The following is a 20,567-nucleotide window of genomic DNA, read 5'->3' on the forward strand; positions in this document are numbered from 1 at the left end:
TTTGCGTTCTGTATTTTGTTGTTTCTACGAGGGTTGTTCTTTTAAGTAAGGGCCGTTTTTATTTTTAAAAAAAGATACAAATACTTTCGTAAAAAAAACTTTTCTTTTCTGATTCTACACACTTTTACCTATTTTTCTGCATAGTTGCCTTGTTTATTTAAGCACTTGTCATACCGTACAAGCAAGTTTTTAATTCCCTCTTCAAAGAATTCGGCCGCCTGCTCCGACAGCCAAGAGTTCACGGCCGCTTTCACTTCATCGTCGTCATTGAAGCGCTGCCCGCCAAGATGGTGTTTCAGGTACCGGAAAAGGTGAAAATCGCTAGGAGCAAGGTCGGGGCTGTGTGGTGCACGGTCCGAAACTTCGCAGCCAAAAGAATCGATCAGATCCCGAGTCTTTCGAGAGGTGTGAGGCCTAGCGTTATCGTGCACCAGCAAAACTCCTTTCGTCAGCGTGCCGCGCATTTTGTTTTGAATTGCTCTGCGGAGCTTCTTTAGAGTTGCGCAGTTGGCATCTGCGTTGATTGTCGTTCCTCGTGGCATAAAGTCCACTAGCAAAACACCGCGCACAGCTGCCGTAATCTTGCGCTTTGACAGCGTCTGTTTGGCTTTGACCTTGACGGGTTAGGTTGTGTGTCGCCATTCCATCGATTGTCGCTTGCTTTCGGGAGTGATGTGGGATACCCGTGTTTCATCTCCAGTGACAATTTGACACGACGTGTCACCCCCTTCTTCCTCGTAACGAATCAAAAAGTCCAATGAAGTGGCAAATCTCTTCCCTTTATGGTCCTCTGTGAGGAGTGTGGGCACCCACCGAGAACACAGTTTCTTAAAGTTTACGTTTTCAGACACAATTATGTACAAAACCGATCTTGAAACTTGTGGAAATTCCAAAGAAAGAGTGGAAATTGTGAATCTTCTGTCCTCACGAATCTTTGTTTCGACTGCAGCCACCAAATCATCAGTGATCACAGAGGGCCGGCCCGAGCGTTCTTCGTCACGGACGTTTTGACGGCCAATTTTTAAACTCTCTAACCCATTCACTCATTGCATTCGAGCCATAAACTTCTGTTAACTGACGACGAATTTCTGCAGCTGATAGGCTTCTCGCGGTCAAAAAACGTATCACTGACGGTATCTCACACGCGGCGGGCGATTCAATAATCGTAAACATTATAAAGTAGCACAGCGATGCGTACACGTCAGCTACAGAGCCGCAACGGGAAGGATGGCGGCAAGTGGCGCGGTGGCTTGTTGCGGCGTCCGCGCTAACTACAGGACTATACGCGCGAACGGCCCTTACTTAAAAAACAACCCTCGTACTTCACTATCATCGGAATAAACTGTATTATGGCAAACTAAACGCAAGCTTTCAAAAATTCGGTTCGGTGCTTTAATTTTGGACACCAGTGTAGTGAGCGAGAAAGCGTTCCGCTGAGGCGCAGCAGACTACAGTCGGAGATGACGATTCGCGACTGGAACAGTGAAGGGCCAAAGTCATCCTCGTACTCAAAGTACCCTCCGCCACACACCGCGAGGTGGCTCGCGCATTGTGGATGTTCGGCTGTTCCTCGTGTTGCGCGAGATACGCGAGAGAGGCGAAATACCCACAGACTTGGAAAAGAACGAAGTAGTTGCGAATAGAAAGAAAGCGGTTGCTGGCGGCTGCCATTACCACCTAACTGAGACGTCTCTGCAAAATACCTACACAAATTATTTACGGAAGAACGCAAAAACAAACAGAGATCGAAATCTGAGAAAAGCAGTTTGTGTTCCTGAGGAGCGTAGGAGATCGAGCGTCATTTGTGTAACACTATATGCCGGCCGAAGTGGCCGTGCGGTTAAAGGCGCTACAATCTGGAACCGCAAGACCGCTACGGTTGCAGGTTCGAATCCTGCCTCGGGCACGGATGTTTGTGATGTCCTTAGGTTAGTTAGGTTAAAGTAGTTCTAAGTTCTAGGGGAGTGATGACCATAGATGTTAAGTCCTATAGTGCTCAGAGCCATTTTTTTTGTTGCTAAGCAGCCAACCGAGTGGGGCGTAATGCTCGACGATTACGGTGATGAGGCAAATCCCTCAACACTGTACATTGAGGAAGCAGTAAAACAAACCGAGTAGGAATTTGGGAAGAGAATTAAAGTTCAGAGAGAAGAAACAAAAATATCGAGTTTTGGTGACGATATTGTCAATCCTGTAAGCAAAGGGCTCGGAAGAGCAGTTACACGGAATCGGTAACGTAACGTCTCGGAAAGAGGTTATGGGGTGAACGTCAGGCGAAGCTAATAAAGCGTTGTAGAGTTTGGTAGAATTAATCGGGAGGTGCAGCCGCCGGCTTATGCAGCCGAGCCGCAGGTTGCAAGTCCCTTATTTACATTGCCGTCTGAGCGTTGGTTCTTCTATGTTAATACGTACCAGTGCAAAACTGGGAAATCGATCTGTTTAGTAGTCTATAACACACTAGATTTCTTTCGATATTTTGCGAGTTTTTTCAGGTTTTGTTGTTCGTCCCTCCCCCCCAGTCACATCAAGAAAACACCCTCCAGAAGTTGTGTAGTGTGCAAAGCAAGGAGGGAGAAAAGTGAGATGTAAACTGGAGGGGATCGTTCGTGTCAGCAGGAGCGGGACGTTTTCCGAGATTTGGTACGTAGGAACATCCACAACTGAGAGGCGTCATAATTAATTAAGAGATACTCCCTGTAGTACAACTGAAACGGGTCTCTCTAAATTAATTAAGATTTTTTTTTTTTTTTTTTTTTTCACGTGAAAGCCTCTGTTTGCTCGTCAGTCGAACTCTCTCGTGTGACAAAAATGCCGGCAGATTTGAATCGCTAATAACTACTAATAGTGCGTAAAGAGTAGTTATCCCGCAACGGACAGATCGTGTCTGTATTACTGGGCCTGCGTTTCGGCCGACTGGCGGGTTTCTTCGGCTGTGCGCTTGAAGCTCTGCTGTTTCAACGACAACGTGCCGGCCACTCACAGTGTGGACTTTGTTTACTGCAGCAGTACAGCGTCTTTGTCGCGCTTTGTTTGTTTTGCCTGCGGCTGTTCCGTCAGCGTTAGCAGCGTAGGCACATGCGCTTGGCTGTTACGAACCAGCTTTGTGTAAAGTTCTAAACTAAACGCGTTAAGCCAGGACACTGATTTGGGCTGTTAGCTACTAGGACACGAGTCACCTTCCAATAAAATAAAATAATTGTCCTTTCCTGATCGAGCTGCATATGAAAGTTTTATCTTTACGCTAGTGGTCGTTCAACATAGCTTTTCGAAAACGTGCAAGCCCACGATGTGGTCTGCCGTAATTTACGAGGTGCCTTCAAGTTCTAAGGCCTCCGATTTTTTTTCTCCGGACTGGAAAGAGATAGAAACATGCGCATTGTTTTAAAATGAGGCCGCGTTCATTTTCAATACGTCCCAGAGATGGCAGCACCGTACGGCAGATGGAATTTTACTGCCAGCGGCGAGAATGAGAACTGTTTTAAATGCTTAAAATGGCGACGTTTTCCTTACTCGAACAGCGTGCAATCATTCGTTTTCTGAATTTGCGTGGTGTGAAACCGATTGAAATTCATCGACAGTCGAAGGAGACACGTGGTGACGGAGTTACGGATGTGTCGAAAGTGCGTTCGTGGGTGCGACAGTTAAATGAAGGCAGAACATCGTGTGACAACAAACCGAAACAACCTCGGGCTCGCACGAGCCGGTGTCTGACGACACGATCGAGAAAGTGGAGAGAATTGTTTTGGGGGATCGCCGAATGACTGTCGAACAGATCGCCTCCAGAGTTGGCATTTCTGTGGGTTCTGTGCACACAATCCTGCACGACGACCTGAAAATGCGAAAAGTCTCATCCAGGTGGGTGCCACGAATGCTGACGGACGACCACACGGCTGCCCGTGTGGCACGTTGCCGAGCAATGTTGACGCGCAACGACAGCACGAATGGGACTTTCTTTTCGTCGGTTGTGACAATGGATGAGACGTGGATGCCATTTATTTAATCCAGAAACAGAGCGCCAGTCAGCTCAATGGAAGCACACAGATTCACCGCCACCAAAACAATGTCGGGTAACCGCCAGTGCTGAAAAAATGATGGTGTCCGTGTTCTGGGACAGCGAGGGCGTAATCCTTACCCATTGCGTTCCAAAGGGCACTACGGTAACAGGTGCATGCCACGAAAATGTTTTGAAGAACAAATTCCTTCCTGCACTGCAACAAAAACGTCCGGGAAGGGCTGCGCGTGTGCTGTTTCACCGAGACAACGCAGCCGCACATTGAGCTAACGTTACGCAACAGTTTCTTCGTGATAACAACTTTGAAGTGATTCCTCGTGCTCCCTACTCACCTGACCTGGCTCCTAGTGACTTTTGGCTTTTCCAACAATGAAAGACACTCTCCGTGGCCGCACATTCACCAGCCGTGCTGCTATTGCCTCAGCGATTTTCCAGTGGTCAAAACAGACTCCTAAAGAAGCCTTCGCCACTGCCATGGAATCATGGCGTCAGCGTTGTGAAAAATGTGTACGTCTGCAGGGCGATTACGTCGAGAAGTAACGCCAGTTTCATCGATTTCGGGTGAGTAGTTAATTAGAAAAAAAATCGGAGGCCTTAGAACTTGAATGCACCTCGTAGAATGCGTTTAACGTGAAAATCAAATCGCGACACGATAATCCTTCACGGCTGTAATAATCTTGATACATATTTGAACTTCTTCAGTAAAAATGCAGGTTCCGCTGTACAGTGAAAACAAAATTACGAACAAGTTAACAAATCTCGCCAATGGCGGATGGAAAACCACATCAGTCCTTTGCGTAGTCTCCGCAATTAATCTGAAAATTGTTTTGAAAGTGACGGGTTAATGCATCAAAACTTAGGAGAGAACGACCGGACCGGTAACGTAATGACAAAAGTAAAATTTGTCTTAAAATGTCGTTATTAATCACAGTCACAGCCGTACAACAAAGAGATGCTTACGCTACCTCCCAAAACATGTGAAAGCTGAATCTTCTTTTGTTTATTGAGATATAAATTAAATATTTCACTTCATTTGACAACTGTTTTAAATTAGAAGATAAAAGTTTTCTTGGAGGAAGTCTCTCAGACCCGAAATCGGACAATCAAACTATTCGTGGCAATATAAGTGAAATTTTCTATTGGATCGAAAACGAGCAAAGAAGGAAAGGTCCTCTCACATGTATCCTAAATATGCTGGAAATCGCAGTAGACGCCGAGGCAGAGCAAAGTTCGCGTGGGAAAGAGCTGCAGCAGCGTCGGAGAGAGGGAGAGAGTGAAAAAAAGGCGGAAAGCCCTTACTCACATTTGTGGGGGAAAAAGTATTCACACGCCGTGGTTCATGAAGAATAATTTTATTTATTACAAGTAAAGATCACAACCAGAGATGTTATTTCGTAAACTAAGGCCTGCGATCCGTGCTGGGAGTTACGAGCACCGGGATAGTTCCCCGACGTATGCTTGTGCTTGCGATCACTGCTCAAACAGAAACCTGTGCCTAAACTCAAGCTCCAGCACAAGTGTGTCGACAAATGAAAGTTGCCCAACACCAGTCCTCCACCACCGTACTTCCTATATTTTGGGGTCCAGCTCCTCCACACCAAAATTCAGCCATCGTTTACAAATATTTCAAATTTACTTTTATATGTGTCGCAGAGTAAATTCAAGTCTCAATTTCTCGTTCGCCTTGATGATGTATGGTTTTCTCATACGTGCCCTACCTCTTCAACCTGCACATCTTACAGTGCAGCGAACAACCCTCGGTGCAATTTCCCTCCCGAAGTGATAATTAACATGCGCAAATAACGGATCTCTTTGGCCATTCTTATTAACATATTTCGTTCTCTTTGCATTAGCACCTGTGGCCGACCTCTTCTCTCGCTGTTAATAGGCGTATCTATTTCTCTAAATCGCGATATTATGCCTGCAGAGTTGCCCGCCTTAATGTAATATCATCAATTTCTGAAAGTGATTGTAGCATTTCATGCTGGGAGATAACTATTCGCCTTTCGCCTTCTAGTTGTTTCCTTCCTATTGCGTCCCATTTCGCAGCTGCACGGCATCCACCTCGTGTCAGAATCAACACGCACGAACTGCAGCCTGCCACTGAAAGCGGTTCATTAGTCTTTTCCGTGTTTACCTTTCTAGCGGTATACAAATGTTTATTTCTCCGCCGTCTGAAACCAGCAGGTACAGAACTTTTGTTCACTCGTTGCATCGGGCTAATTCAGTCAATCCTTTTATACGTACTGACTGGGAAGGAAAAACCTATAGTGTTTGTTTGCCAAATAACATCTGTTGTTACGATCGTTGGTTATTAGTTCTAATAAAAAGAGTTGTTCTACATGAACAACAGACTACGAATACCTTTCTCCATGACTGTAACTGGGCCAGCGACAGTCTAAACCTCTGCAGCCATGGCACCACTCGGTGTAAGCATTGCAGTAAAGAGAACGAAAATTAAATTACGTGTTATAACGAAAAGCTTGTTACGATTTTACCCCGAAGTTTTCACGAAAAATCTACAGCGCGGGCGCGAAGCGACTGCTGCTGGGATGCACACTGCCGGCGGGTTACACACAGCAGTTACGCCGTTTCTCGCCTCCGCTCTGCTCGCATTCCACGCGCGCAACAAGTTTCCCGCCAATTACGGCGCCCATTAAAAACACTTGAGCGTCGCGGACGAGTGGGCGGCGGCGGCGGCGGCGGCGAATCGGCGCCTCTGGGTGGTGAGTGGTGCTTCTGCCGAGTGGAGCTCTTTGCCCGCGGTGCGACAGCGTTTTGTCTCGGCCCTCTTCTGCCGCACAGCGCTAACGCGTCTGTGTGTTGAGCGGTCAAATGGGGCAGCGCTGCAGTCCTCTCTACAGGGGGCGTCAGTAGGAGAGACTCCTGTATTGAGCAGTCCAACTAGGAACTAATTACGTGTGGTGTCCCACAAGGATCAGTCTTGGGACCGTAGTTTTTCTTGTGTATAAAATAATACAAGATGTTTGAAATTCTGAGAAAAATAAGGGTAAGCTTTAGGAAGAGACGGTTAATGTGTAATGTATACGGTAGCCGAGAAAGAATAATAAGAGTGGACGACCGAGAACCAAGTGCTCCGATTTTAAAAGATGTAAGTCAGGGATGTACCCTTTCGCCCGTATTGTTCAATATGTACGTGGAAGAAGCAATGACGGAAAAAAAGAAAGTCTCAGGAGTGTCTCAGTGTGAATGGATGTCGATGATAAGATTCGCTGACGACATTGTTGTCCTGAGTGAAAGTGAAGAGGAATCACATGATCTGCTGAACTGAATGAGTAGTATAATAAGTACAGAATATGGATTGAGAGTAAATCGAAGAATTACAAAAGCAATGGGAAGTATCACACATGAGAAGAGCGAGAAACTGAACATCAGGATTGGTGACCGCGAAGTAGGCGAATTAAGGAATTCTGCTACCTAGACAGCAAAATAACCAATGACGGACGGAGCGAGCGCATCAAAAGCAGACTAGCACTGGCAAGAAGGGCATTTCTGGCCAATGCAACTCTACTAACATAAAACATAGTCCTTAACTTGAGGAAGAAATTTCTGAGAATGCACGTCTGGAGCAGAGCATTGTATAGTAGCGAGATACGGACTGTCGGTAAACCGGAGCAGAAGAGAATCGAAGCATTTAAGATGTGGTTCTACAGATGAATATTGAAAATTAGCTGGACTGATAAGGTAAGGAATGAGAAGGCTCTGCGTAGAATCGGAGAGGAAAGGAATGTATGGAAAACACTGACAAGGAGAAGCGACAGGACATCTGTTTAAGAAGAGACGAGGGAATGACTTTGCATGGTGCTAGAGGGAGCTGTAGACAGCAACAACTGTAGAGGAAGACAGAGATTGGAATAGATCCAGCAAATAATTGAGGACGTAGGTTGCAAATGCTGCTCTGAGATGAAGAGGTTGGCACGGGAGAGGAATCCAGACTGATGAAAAAAGAAAACAACGCTTGGCGACCCCTATGTTTAACATTTACGCGCCAATCATTTGAAATTTTTAATTTAAGTTATGTACCTATTAATTTTTACTATTATTTACATTGAAATTACAGTAGTTCAAAAGAAAACGTCGTTTGTATGTTGCATTTTTAGATTTTTATTTATCTTGTGCATCCAAATACGTTATGCCTTAGTTACAAGGCAGCTTCACTGCGTATCCTGAAACATTATACGATTTTATCGTTTGCGCGTATAGGTTATACATTTAGAACAGTTCAGTGAGACTTTTAACGTAAAAAAAAGATACAAGAAAAAGTCCGCAAATTTGACATTCAGCGCCGGTATCTACATTTTTCCTTATCACGACCCAGAACACGTTTGATTTTCACGAATACACGCATTTTATTGGAGAAACGTGAAGGTCCGCACCCCATTGTCCCCAAGTTGTTCTTCTGAATGACCCTTCGCTAGCAGAACTGTGATCACTGGCTGTTGTAAAATGGTCGTATTTCTCGTACATTTCTTAATCTGTATCGCTGACACCTTCTTGCACCCACCGTCCGCCAATTTAATCGAACTTAGGGTCGTTAAAACGGACACGTTCTTGCGATTTTATTGTAGGTATACTACACTGAAGAAAGGAGGTGCGTATTCACGAGATACAGAAGGCGATAATGCAACGTTGCAGGGTCGCCAAATCTACGTATCATACCTCGTGAGTTAACCCTTTACAATGAACTTTGATCAACAACATTATCACATCCGAGGTCTTTTTCGTTGGTGGTGATTTTCATTCAGTGACGTATTACAGGGAGTAGTTCTTCACTTTGACAAAAAGCTTCTTTGCACAAGAGGTGTTGGACATGAACACTTTTTGTCTGACAAGCAGACCACGTCGCAATCGCATTTTTTTTTTCAATTAATGGTTCGTAAAGATCAGATATCAACATTTCAAAGCAGTACGACGCAACTCGCAAAATTTCTCGAGGAAATCGATTTTGAACTTACTGAATATTCTAAAGCAAGGACGGTTCGCCTCTACAGGACAGGCAGCGTGGAGTTGTGGTAGAATGCTGACGTGTCATGTATGGGTCTCAGGTTCGATTCCCGCCAAATTCAAAATTTTAAATGTAGATGCATGTTCTACAATAGCATTCCCATGAAGCGTAAAATACATAACGCTGGGAAAAAACAATCAATAGCTTTCGAGACGGGTAGTCGCCGGTTCTAGTCTCGTTTCGTCCATTATTTTGTCGCTCAGTTCGAATATCTACTTCTTTGTAATATAAAATTAATCAGACATGGATTAATTCAGAGGTATTCGCCATTTTTATTAGAAATGTAAGTCGTCTTATTTCTAATTGAATACTGTACGGAAAAAAATCCAGTTTTAATTGCAGATATAAATATTACGAATACTTTATAAAGCATTGATTAGATTGAAAAACATTAGAATTGAATTCGTTTTTCATCCTTAACCCAAGTTACACCGAGACCGTTCTCATAGCGCACTTAACGCCCGAAAAAAAATTAAAAAACTAAATTTGTTAATTGTTGTTGAATTATATTAACAATACACTTTTTAAACAGCTACTGATGTGTAAGTAGGATCCAGAACCTAAAATTTAAAAAATGTAAATTTGTTTAAATGTGGTTGCTTCTAACCTCAACATACTTTTTAGAGAGATAGTGATGCGTAAGTATGGCTCTGAACCTGGAAATTCTGAATACGTCATTCACTAGGAAAAGTGACATCTGCTACGGAGACATAAATTTTTGGATTAAGTTTAACTCAACAATTTAAAACGTATATGGAGTCTGGTAGAAGACTTCACTAGAAACAGTATTCTTCCCAACCTGTATTGCGAAGGTTAACGTACGAGCGTAATCCCAAAAGTAAGGTCGCCTATTGTTTTATAAGTATATAGACCTGTTTATTTCTACAATGGTTTACATCAGTTTACTGGTTGAACATTTGGCTATTTTTTCGAGATAATCACCATTTCTGTCGATGCATTTTTGTAGACGCCGTGGCAGTTTTTTTTTATGCCCATGTCATACCAGCTCGCCGCCATGCTGTTCAGAAAGTTACGAACCTCTTCTTTCACCTCGTCGTCGGAGCTGAATCGCTTTCCGGCCAGATGTTCTTTTAACCTAGGGAACAGGTGATAGTCACTGGGCGCCAAGTCAGGACGACGAGGTGAAAGAAGAGCTTCAGAACTTTCAAAACAGCGCAGCGTGGCGGCGAGCTGGTATCAGATGGGCATACAAAAACTGCCACAGCATCTACAAAAATGGTGATTATGTCGATAAATAGCGAAACGTTCAAGCTGTAAACTGATGTAAACCATTGTAGAAATAAACAAGTCTATGTACTTAATACCCAAAAAATAGACCACCTTACTTTTGGGATTACCCCCGTATTAATGCTTCACGGAAATGTTTATGGAACGTGTACTAGCGTTTAAAATTTTAGGACGGATCGGCATCAAAGGCAAGCCAAAAAAAATCGAAAAAATCTTAATGCCACTTTGTCTCCATTGCGGGTGAGGGATTAGCCCAGAATGTTATGCAGAGAATATCCCGTTCAGTCATCTGGTACCTGCTCCTCACTTCTTTTGTAGTAATCTAGGATAGGGCACACGATTTATATGTAAGCATTGTGCTTCGTAAACTGACTACATTTTCCTATTGCCTTACTAGTGAAACCTGCATCAGCTGATCGTTCCATTTCGTATCCCTGCAGGCTGTTACATCTGACGGATTTCCAGTTCTGAGATGCGATGTTGTTTGCGCTTTGTAGACTGCATAATTTTTCATTTCTGAACATTTAAAGCGAGGCTTTTTCTATTTGTCAAGTGAATATCAGCCGACAATGTAGGTTTGGCAGTATTAGCTCGGCCTGACAGGAAACGTTTTCCCTTTGTCTGTTGCAGGTAAGTCGGCGCTGAACCCACGTGGTGTGCTGTCCGAGTGCCGGGTGAGTTGCAGGTCTGGGACGATTCACCTGCTGTGCCGAGCGATTTTGTTTTCGGAGACGTCAATAGGGGTGAGCCATCCTACAGAGTCGTGCGAGATTTTGTGCTACCTAACGGTGATCGAAGGGAATCGGCAGAAGTGGAAGCGGGCATAGTGCCAAGTCATTTGCGCGGAAAAACGTGACACTGCATTTCAGATGTTTTCTAAACTTTTTTCCGCTTACATGTGTCAGACACATCAACTCGTTTCTAAAACAATCAGAAGTTTGAAGCTGTTTTATGCACGTGGGTTTGCTTCTGTAAAGAATCACGGTTATAGATTTCACAAAGTATTATCTTGCGGCAAGTTGTTACTGTCGATAAGACATAAAACAGACGAAGGCAAGCAATCGCCGCCAACTGGAAATTAAAGAGTGACTTTCACATTCGTGGCGAGAGGTCGCTCGTCCCGCTTAAAGTTGACTGCTGTAACGTAAGGAAGCACAATTAGCAAAATATCGAAACCTGGGACGTAATTACATCACTTCCCCTTACTTTAGTGGCAATGTATTTTCGCGCACCTGTTAGTAGTCATTGCATACAAAGGGTGGCCTGCTAAAAGTTGCATCGCAGATATCGCGAAAACGGAAAGTGCAGTTGATGTGCGGTTTTGGCATCACGGGTTGGTACTCGAGGGCAGAACACAGATTGTAATAATATGTAGGAAGTGTACTTCTTGTGCAAACACACAACTTTTTAAAGCGGAACGCTACCTACAGACATTAAAAACTTAAAGCAGGGTAAATTAGAATGTGAGCGGTGTTTGTTGCAGAGGTGTAGTGCGAGCCGCTTGTGACGTATCGTATTTTGAAAAAGCTTTCTCACCGGCACTTGCCTGTGCTGTTGAGAGGTACGCTGTCGGTGTGTTCTGCGACTCGCTTGTCTGTCAGTCAGTCAGTGTGTGACGGCGAGTGTAGCAAGAATGCAGTTATCGTACGGTGTATCCCAACAGGCGTCGACCGTGTCGGCGATCATTTATCAGCCTCTAGAGCCAGGTACGTGAAGCTACCAGGTGTTCCGGTATGAAATGAGCGTTAAGATACTAATGTGTCGATAGGGAACATTTGTTGTGATCGAGCCTTATTTTTTATTTATTTATTTTTATTTATTTTTTTGTTTGGTTGGAATGACATCTGTCTAAGATATTTAGTATAGATCAACTCGTGGAGCAAACAACATAATATGTTTTCGTCGTGTTAACAATGTCGAATTTTGTACCAGAAAGTGATAATTTGCGGAAAGCATTAATTTTTTGTTTTCATTTTAAAAAAAAGTGCTGCAGAGTCGCATCGAATGCTTGTCGAGGCATGTGGTGATCGTGTTCTATCAGAAGCAACGTGCACAAGATGGTTTCAACGGTTTAGAAATAATAATTTTGATGTAAGAAATGAAGAACGTGGAAGACCAAAAAAGTTCGAAGACGCCGAATTGCAATCAATAATGGATGAAGATGATACTTTGAGTCAGAAGCAAATGGCAGCAATGGGAAATCTTGCACAACAAACAATTTCTGACCGTTTGAAAGCTATGGGAAAGATCCGAAAGTGCGAAAAAGGGGCCGGTACGGTCGCAGGTTCGAATCCTGCCTTGGGCATGGATGTGTGTGATGTCCTTAGGTTAGTTAGGTTTAAGTAGTTCTAAGATCAAGGGGACTGACAACCTCAGAAGTCGCATAGTGCTCAGAGCCATTTGAACTATTTTTTGGAAAATGGGTGCCACATGAATTGAATGAAAGACACATGGAAAACCGAAAAACCACTTGCCAAATTTTGCTTCAGAGACATGAAAGAAAATCAATTTTTCATCGAATTGTTACTGGCGATGAAAAATGGATTTATTTTAAGAATCCTAAACGGGAAAAATCATGGGTTAATCCGGGACAAGCATCAACATCGACTGCAAAACCAGATCGATTCGGTAAGAAGACAATGCTCTGTTTTTGGTGGGATCATAAAGGTGTGGTGTATCATGAGCTTCTAAAACCCGGTGAAACTGTGAATACTAATCGCTACACACACAACAAACGATCAATTTGAACTATGCATTGATCGAAAAATGACAAGAATGGGCCAAAAGACGTGGCAAAGAAATTTTTTTACACGACAATGCACCTGCACGCAAAGCAAAACTGGTTCAGGATAGACTGAAAGCACTCGGCTGGGGGCTGCTACCCCACCCGCCGTATTCACCAAACTTTCCTCCTTCCGACTACCATTTGTTTTCATCAATGGGACACCCATTGGCTGAGGAACACTTCGATTCCTGCGAAGAAGTCGAAAATTGGATGTCTGATTGGTTTGCTTCAAAAGACGAACATTTCTATGGGCGTGGGGGTCCACAAATTGGGAGAAAGGTGGTCAAAGTGTATAGAAAGCAATGGTCAGTACTTTCAATAAAATGTTTTTATTTTTCAATTCAAAATTAGTGTTTCATTTTCACAAAAAGCGCTCATTTCGTACCGGTACACCTGGTAGAAAGTGCAACAGAGGGAAACGAGAGACGACTGTTCTGCTGGTGTCGGAGCCGATCCGCATGAGGAAAAGCGGCAGCAGTCAGGCAAGCTGCATCCCTATCACATCGACAGCTCCACGGAACTGAGTAGGAGAATGTGTCAGGATTCTTCAGATGTACGGCGTATCTGGTTTTGTGACGAAGCCACGTATCTCAGCCTCCTAACAGAACATCTTCCAGGGACGCTAGGTGAAGTTCCTCTGGAACCTGTGCTGCTGACATAATGCCGGTGCGCCGAGTACTACAGCGTGTCTTCTTCGGAACTGTTTCCAAATCGGTGGATTAGACGCAGGGGATCTGTAGCGAAAGCTGAAAGACGCTGCCTAGTGGAGCTCCCAACTACAGCCGACGTATTACTGCAGCGTGCTCGTTCCGTACCAGACTGGAAGCTGAGCACAACCGCCGGCCTCCATACTGCTCACAATCCACACGACTAGTGTTGTTCTCTACATGTGTCGGTGTACGTACACTCACATTTTAATTTACCCTACTCCTACTGTATTACCGTGAATAGGCGTTGTTCCATTTAACACGGTACATGTTTTATGAAAAATACACTTTCTAATTACTATTACAATCTGTTGATAGGCTAGTTCCACGAGCCCCTCATTCTGTGTAAAGAGCACATCACTAACGCTTCCCATTTCCGCAGTATTTGCGATGCTAGTTTTAGGCAATTTACCCTGTATACAACGTACGTTCTACCATTTCCTACACTGTTTTGTGGTGCAACGAGCTAATAGGCCTACAGTGTTTTCAAATTAGTAGAGGGAGCAATGCCCCGTATTGGCATATTAAAAGCATTTTATATTGGATAAACCACAGGAAAAATCGAATCTGAGTAATGATTCGCACGCAGACGAACTAAAAACACAAAGAGTGCGCACTAAGACGGTGTCGCCCCTCCACGAATCTCTGTCGACAAGCGAATGGCGATTGATGTCAGATCGTCAGTTGTCGACCTCCCACGGTCAGGAAATGTCGGCGTTGCTGAGAAAATTTTTGGAACTGTCAATAGTGGTGGTCAGTATTTGTACCGATCACGCGCCCTATATTGCGCGTTTGACAACATTATTAACGTGTGACGGTTGAAGATTGCTGTGCAAATCTGCGGTGATTGTCAGTCGGTCAGAGATGATACACTCTGTCGGCCGTGGCGCTGCTGCTATGTTTAACAGCCGTCATTTGTTTTTTGCCGCGTGCCTCCCGCTTAGCAGTTGGAGCGGAGTCTGCCTCTGTCTCTCTCTCTGTGTGTGTGTGTTTTCTGCGTGCAGTCGCTGCCCCGCTCTCGCCTACAGCTGGGTTTTTGCACTCCCCTGGGAGTCTGCAAAACACATCGGGGCGGCAGATATGCTCCACAGTGGAGCAGAGCCGCAGATGCGGGCGACTGAGCCAGCTGTTGCCGTCTGCGGATTACTCACAGGGAGCGGCAGGGAGCCCACAGCCCGTGCCGCAAGTCGCGTCGGGGAAAAGTAAATGCAACAGCCTCGGTGACACAGCCGACCGGGAGCTAACGTGTCGTTCCAGACTCCAGGAGGTACAGTGTGGGGTGTAATTATCGTATGCCAAAAAGCTCGGTAGATCTGCTAATGTGCGAATGCCCGACGAATTTGTAGCAGTTCAGAAGCGAATGCCGCGAAGTGTTTCCTTCAGTTTAGTAATGGAGTTGAACTCGCGAGGGCTCGAATCAGGGGAGTGCAGTAGGTGGTATAGCACTTAGCTGCCCCATCGGTCAAACAAACCTGTAACTGCTTACACTGTACGTGCTTGAGCGTTGTCCTGGAAAATGATGTCCAGTTCCAGCAGAAAGTGTCATTACTTCTGTCTCTATGCTGTTTATTTTTGGAACACGACGTACGACCAGATTAGAGACAGAAATAATGACACTTTCTGCAGGACCTGACCATTTTCCAGGACAATGCTCAAGCACGTACAGTGCAAGCTGTTACCGGTTTGTTTGGCTGATGGGGCAGCTAAGTGCTGTACCACCTACTGCACTCCCCTGACTTAAGCCCTCGTGAGTTTAACTTGATTTCTGAACTGAAGGAAACACTTTGCGGCATTCGCTTCACAACTGCTACAAATTCGTAGGGTTCTTGGTTCCGCACGTGTTTTCTACGTCCCACATTCACAGATTGGCCTGGAACTGTAATGAACAAAAACTTCACGTCGTTGGGTAGGTATGTGACGTCTTTCTGTAATGCATGAGATGATGTCTGCTGTTTACTGTGAGTTTATTTATTTATTTTTTCAGAGAAGAAACTACTTTAGCAGGTATCGGTGTTTTATAAGACGACATAAACAATGTGATGCCAGGGTCCATAGGAAACTAAACAAACACAAATGTGGCGTCACTTTTTAGTTACTGACGATCTTTATTGGACCACATACGACGGTGGTTTGACCAGTCGGTTGAAAAAGCAAGAATTACTTTTCCGCATAGTCTCCTTTGGGGGAATATACAGTTGGTCCAACGGTCCTGCAGCTTTTTCGTCGTCGCACTGGGTAAAACAGCTTGCGTCCTCGACCGCAACTGCCGGTTCCTCACTCGATGAAAATTTCTTCCCAACAACCCGAGGTTGCAAGTTAGGGGCAGGAAGAAGTCAATTGGCGCTAAGTCTGATGAACAGGTCGGATCAGGGACCAGTTCAAATCCCAATTCGTGTACTTTCGCCATTGTCGTCACCGATGTGTGGGACTGTGCATTATCCTGATGAAAGAGTACTTTTTTGCGTTTCTCTCAACCGACACAAAAGATTTCGAAAATGAAACATAATGGAGTCCAGTTACGGTTCTGCCGTTTCCCAAAAAACCTTATGACACAATGATCTGTCCTCTCGTTTGATTACAGTCACATGTAAGAAGTTCACGTGACCATTGATTTCCTTTTCCACAGTGAATTGAATTCTCGGAATAATACTATTCATATGTAACAGGAACGCATCCAGTTGTTCTTCCCCACGGGTCCACATAACAAATGTATCGTCTACATAACGGTACGGTCTTTCTCTAGCTGTTTGCAGCGCCCATTGTTCAAAGTTCTCCACGAACAGGTGAACCAGAGCTGGACTAAGAGGACTTGTACCTAAAGGAAAAAAAATTCCGGAAACGTCCGTGTGATGTAATGGAGCCCAGAAGACTTATTCTTCGAGCTTGCAGTGAAGTTACGGAAGACATGTGCCGTAGGGTAATCACAAACTTCCGTGTTCGTTTGAAGGAAGTTAGGAAACGAAATGGTGGACATATTGAGCACGTGCCGAGTCAGAACAAATCTCCACGGACGGCTCTTCATTGTAGTATATGTTCGTTTCAGATTGTATTGACAGTGAAGTTTATATTCGAAAACAAAATGTTAACACATCTCGTGCGCCACCCTGTAGAATGTGGAGGACGCCTTCCGCAGTCGCAGTCGAAGGCGAAAAGTCAGGTGAGAGTTTTACGTATCGACCAGGGCATCTCAGCCCGGAAGTGTTAAGTGATGACAACACCTGCCGTGAAAGCCTTCATTCGATGATCGACACTAAATACTGTTGACTTCGTACGTGCAATTCGAAATATTTTATAAGAAATATTGTAGAAAAATTCCGTGAATAAGCCGACCTCCCAGAAGGTAAACACTGGCGAATCCTCACAGTTGGGGAGAACACGGCGGAAGGTACAGGCTGTTTACTGTGTGGGAGGTGTAGACGCGGCCCGGAGTGAAGGCGGAAGCGGCCGTGGCGCGACTTGCGGGGCAGGCTGTGGCGGCCGGCCGTCCCCCAGCCGGCGCCGCTCCCCCCCCCCCCCCTTCCCCGCCCCCACCCAGGCTGCGGGCCTCCCCCGCATCGCCGCTGTCAGTCGTGTGGCGCGGTCCGGGCAGTCGAGCCGTGGTGTTGTGTTGCCGTGCTGTAGTGCTCTGTAGTGTGTACGTGTGTGTGTCGGCTGTAGCAGAGCTGTGTGCCGTCGCAGCTGTCTGGCATAGCAGTGAGTGAGCCGAGCCTTTCCACTAGTTACGGGCTTGGGCTCGGGGTCACACGGACGGTAGGTGTCGTCAGCGATTCCCACTGTAGTCTCATATACTCGAACGAGTAAGTGGTCGTGGTAGCCGATTAATGCCTAGCGTAGCCCGAGGCCCAGGTCGCCTTTGGGTCGTAGATTGGTCGAGAGTTGGCGAAGGCGAAACGAATGTGAGCGCGGAATAAAGCTTGTGACAGAATAACCGGCATCCCTAGATGGCGAACGCTAATCAGAAAGCTAACTCCGCTAATGGCTAATACGTTACTTAAAGAAAAGAGACTCTTCTGCATTAAACGTTAAAGCGTGGCTCCACAGCAGATTTGTCGGAAGCTGAGGTTAATCGTTAATCGTGAACTTCACGTCGTGGGTGTAGTGAAACGAGCGGGTGAATAAGGCACATTTGCCGTAGCTCAAATAAAATGCCAGTTGCTGGTGAAACGTGCCCTTAGAAAAATTATTGAATTACTGTGCTGATAAACCCCTTACGTTATTTGATTTTCAAAACAGCTGAGCAAAACTGAACGTACTCGGGCATTTCTCTCTTTACTTATTCTGATCATCACTAAACTGACACACAATATTTTTAGCGCAACGCAATCTGACTTTCAAAAACCCTCAGAAAAGAATGGCCCTGACTAACATTAACCTATACCTTTCATGAATCACTTGCCTCACAAAATCTTCGTTACTCGAACTACGGCAATACAGCGAGCGCCAATACTGGCAGCTAAATAAAAGATTCAAACTACTGAAGGCACTAACTACTGATAGGCATATAGTTAGCAAATGAAAAATTTTGATGGAGAACAAACAATGTATTTAGCTTACTAGTGTTCAAAAGTCATAATATATATATCAGTTGATGACATCCAGTCTTACAAACGTACTCTTTCTGATGAACACACGTCAAGATCATCCGCTCTCAAAACTCCGCCATCTCTCTCACCACATCCACCACTGCTGGCGGCTCACCTCCAACTGCGCAACGCTACGCGCTGTTAACAGCCAACAGCCCAACACTACAGTAGCAAATAACAATGCCTCCCAGCCACAGACTGCACACAGCACAGTCAGCGATTTTCATATAGAGCGCTACGTGCCGTTATCAACATAAAAACCTAAACAGCCTACTTACACTGCGATGTCAAAAAAGACTCACTCCGATGTTGTTCTCCTGAGATGGCTCCGCTGCCTATACCTCAATGCCGAAGCTTCATTTTTCTTTTCGGCTTTCCACCGCAGGACGGTGCCTTCACTGTTTCTTCAAACTGTGCACGCTGACATTCGTGTGATACGTCTCGTTTCAAATTGTTAAACTTCGCAACCCTAATTGTTGATTTTCTTTCAGGCGAGCGCAGTTTACCAGTCCAAAAGTATTTGGTCCCCCGCTCTGTATACAAAATTAACGGAATCACCTAAATCCGGCTACATATGTTCATCAGTTGCAGAGCTCGAACACGATTCCACGCTTTACTTTCCAGAGTCAGTCCAGTAGCACAAACTACTACTTCACCCCAACTCGCAAGGGAACCTCCCCATCGCACCCCCCTCACATTTAGTTATAAGTTGGCACAGTGGATAGGCCTTGAAAAACTGAACACAGATCAGTTGAGAAAACAGGAAGAAGTTGTGTGGAACTATGAAAAAAATAAGCAAAATATACAAACTGAGTAGCCCATGCGCAAGATAGCCAACATCAAGAGGGGTGTGGGCTCAGGAGCGCCGTGGTCCCGTGGGTAGCGTGAGCAGCTGCGGAACGAGAGGTCCTCGGTTCAAGTCTTCCCTCGAGTGAAAAGTTTAATTTTTTATTTTCAGACAATTATCAAAGTTGAGGCACTGACACACAATCAACTTCGCTCTCCAAAATTCCAGGACATGTTCAGATTTGCTTGGACATACGCAGGATTTACCGGTCTACACACGGAAAAATTTTAAAACGTTAAAAACATATGTTTTGACAAGAGCACAGGAAAAACTGTTTTGTTGCATTCATTTATTGCAGTTTGTGACAAACTCTTATGTTTTCATCGCTTGTTTTGGGAGTGCTAATCACATCCCCAAGAAAACCTAAATCGGGCAAGGTAGGAGAATCTTTTTACCCATTCGCCAAGTGTACAAGTTAGGTGGGTCGACAACATATTCCTGTCATGTGACGCACATGCCGTCACCAGTGTCGTATAGAACATATCAGACGTGTTTTCCTGTGGAGGAATCGGTTGACCTATGACCTTGCGATCAAATGTTTTCGGTTCCCATTGGAGAGGCACGTCCTTTCGTCTACTAATGGCACGGTTTTGCGGTGCGGTCGCAAAACACGGACACTAAACTTATTACAGTGAACAGAGACGTCAATGAGCCAACGGACAGATCGTTGTTGTTGTTGTGCTCTTCAGTCCTGAGACTGCTTTGATGCAGCTCTCCATGCTACTCTATCCTGTGCAAGCTTCTTCATCTCCCAGTACCTACTGCAGCCTACATCCTTCTGAATCTGCTTAGTGTATTCATCTCTTGGTCTCCCTCTACGATTTTTACCCTCCACGGTGCCCTCCAGTGCTAAATTTGTGATCCCTTGATGCCTCAAAACATGTCCTACCAAACGATCCCTTCTTCTAGTCAAGTTGTGCCACAAACTTCTCTTCTACCCAATCCTATTCAATACCTCCTCATTAGTTACGTGATCTACCCACCTTATCTTCAGCATTCTTCTGTAGCACAACATTTCGAAAGCTTCTATTCTCTTCTTGTCCAAACTGGTTATCGTCCATGTTTCACTTCCATACATGGCTACACTCCATACAAATACTTTTAGAAACGACTTCCTGACACTTAAATCTATACTCGATGTTAACAAATTTCTCTTCTTCAGAAACGATTTCCTTGCCATTGCCAGTCTACATTTTAGGTCCTCTCTACTTCGACCATCATCAGTTATTTTACTCCCTAAATACCAAAACTCCTTTACTACTTTAAGTGTCTCATTTCCTAATCTAATCCCCTCAGCATCACCCGATTTAATTTGACTACATTCCATTATCCTCGTTTTGCTTTTGTTGATGTTCATCT

At 44.8% G+C, this 20,567-nt stretch overlaps 1 protein-coding gene across 6 annotated transcripts in view; it reads left to right on the forward strand.

The window, feature by feature from the left end:
- Positions 1 to 20,567, forward strand: part of LOC126443008 (amyloid beta A4 precursor protein-binding family B member 1-interacting protein-like) — a 536,811-nt gene that overhangs the window by 344,806 nt on the left and 171,438 nt on the right. For 2 of the 6 annotated variants that reach the window (XM_050090858.1, XM_050090861.1), the window contains exon 1: positions 17,352 to 17,471. The exons of 2 other annotated variants lie outside the window; for them this stretch is intronic. The gene's annotated coding sequence lies outside the window, so the exon portion shown is untranslated. Of the gene's footprint in view, positions 1 to 17,351; positions 17,529 to 20,567 lie in introns of those variants that run through there. 2 more of the 6 variants (XM_050090856.1, XM_050090860.1) reach the window with 1 other exon arrangement.

The sequence above is a fragment of the Schistocerca serialis genome, unplaced genomic scaffold, assembly GCF_023864345.2.
Source record: "Schistocerca serialis cubense isolate TAMUIC-IGC-003099 unplaced genomic scaffold, iqSchSeri2.2 HiC_scaffold_1420, whole genome shotgun sequence".
NCBI classification, from domain to species: Eukaryota; Metazoa; Arthropoda; class Insecta; order Orthoptera; family Acrididae; genus Schistocerca; species Schistocerca serialis.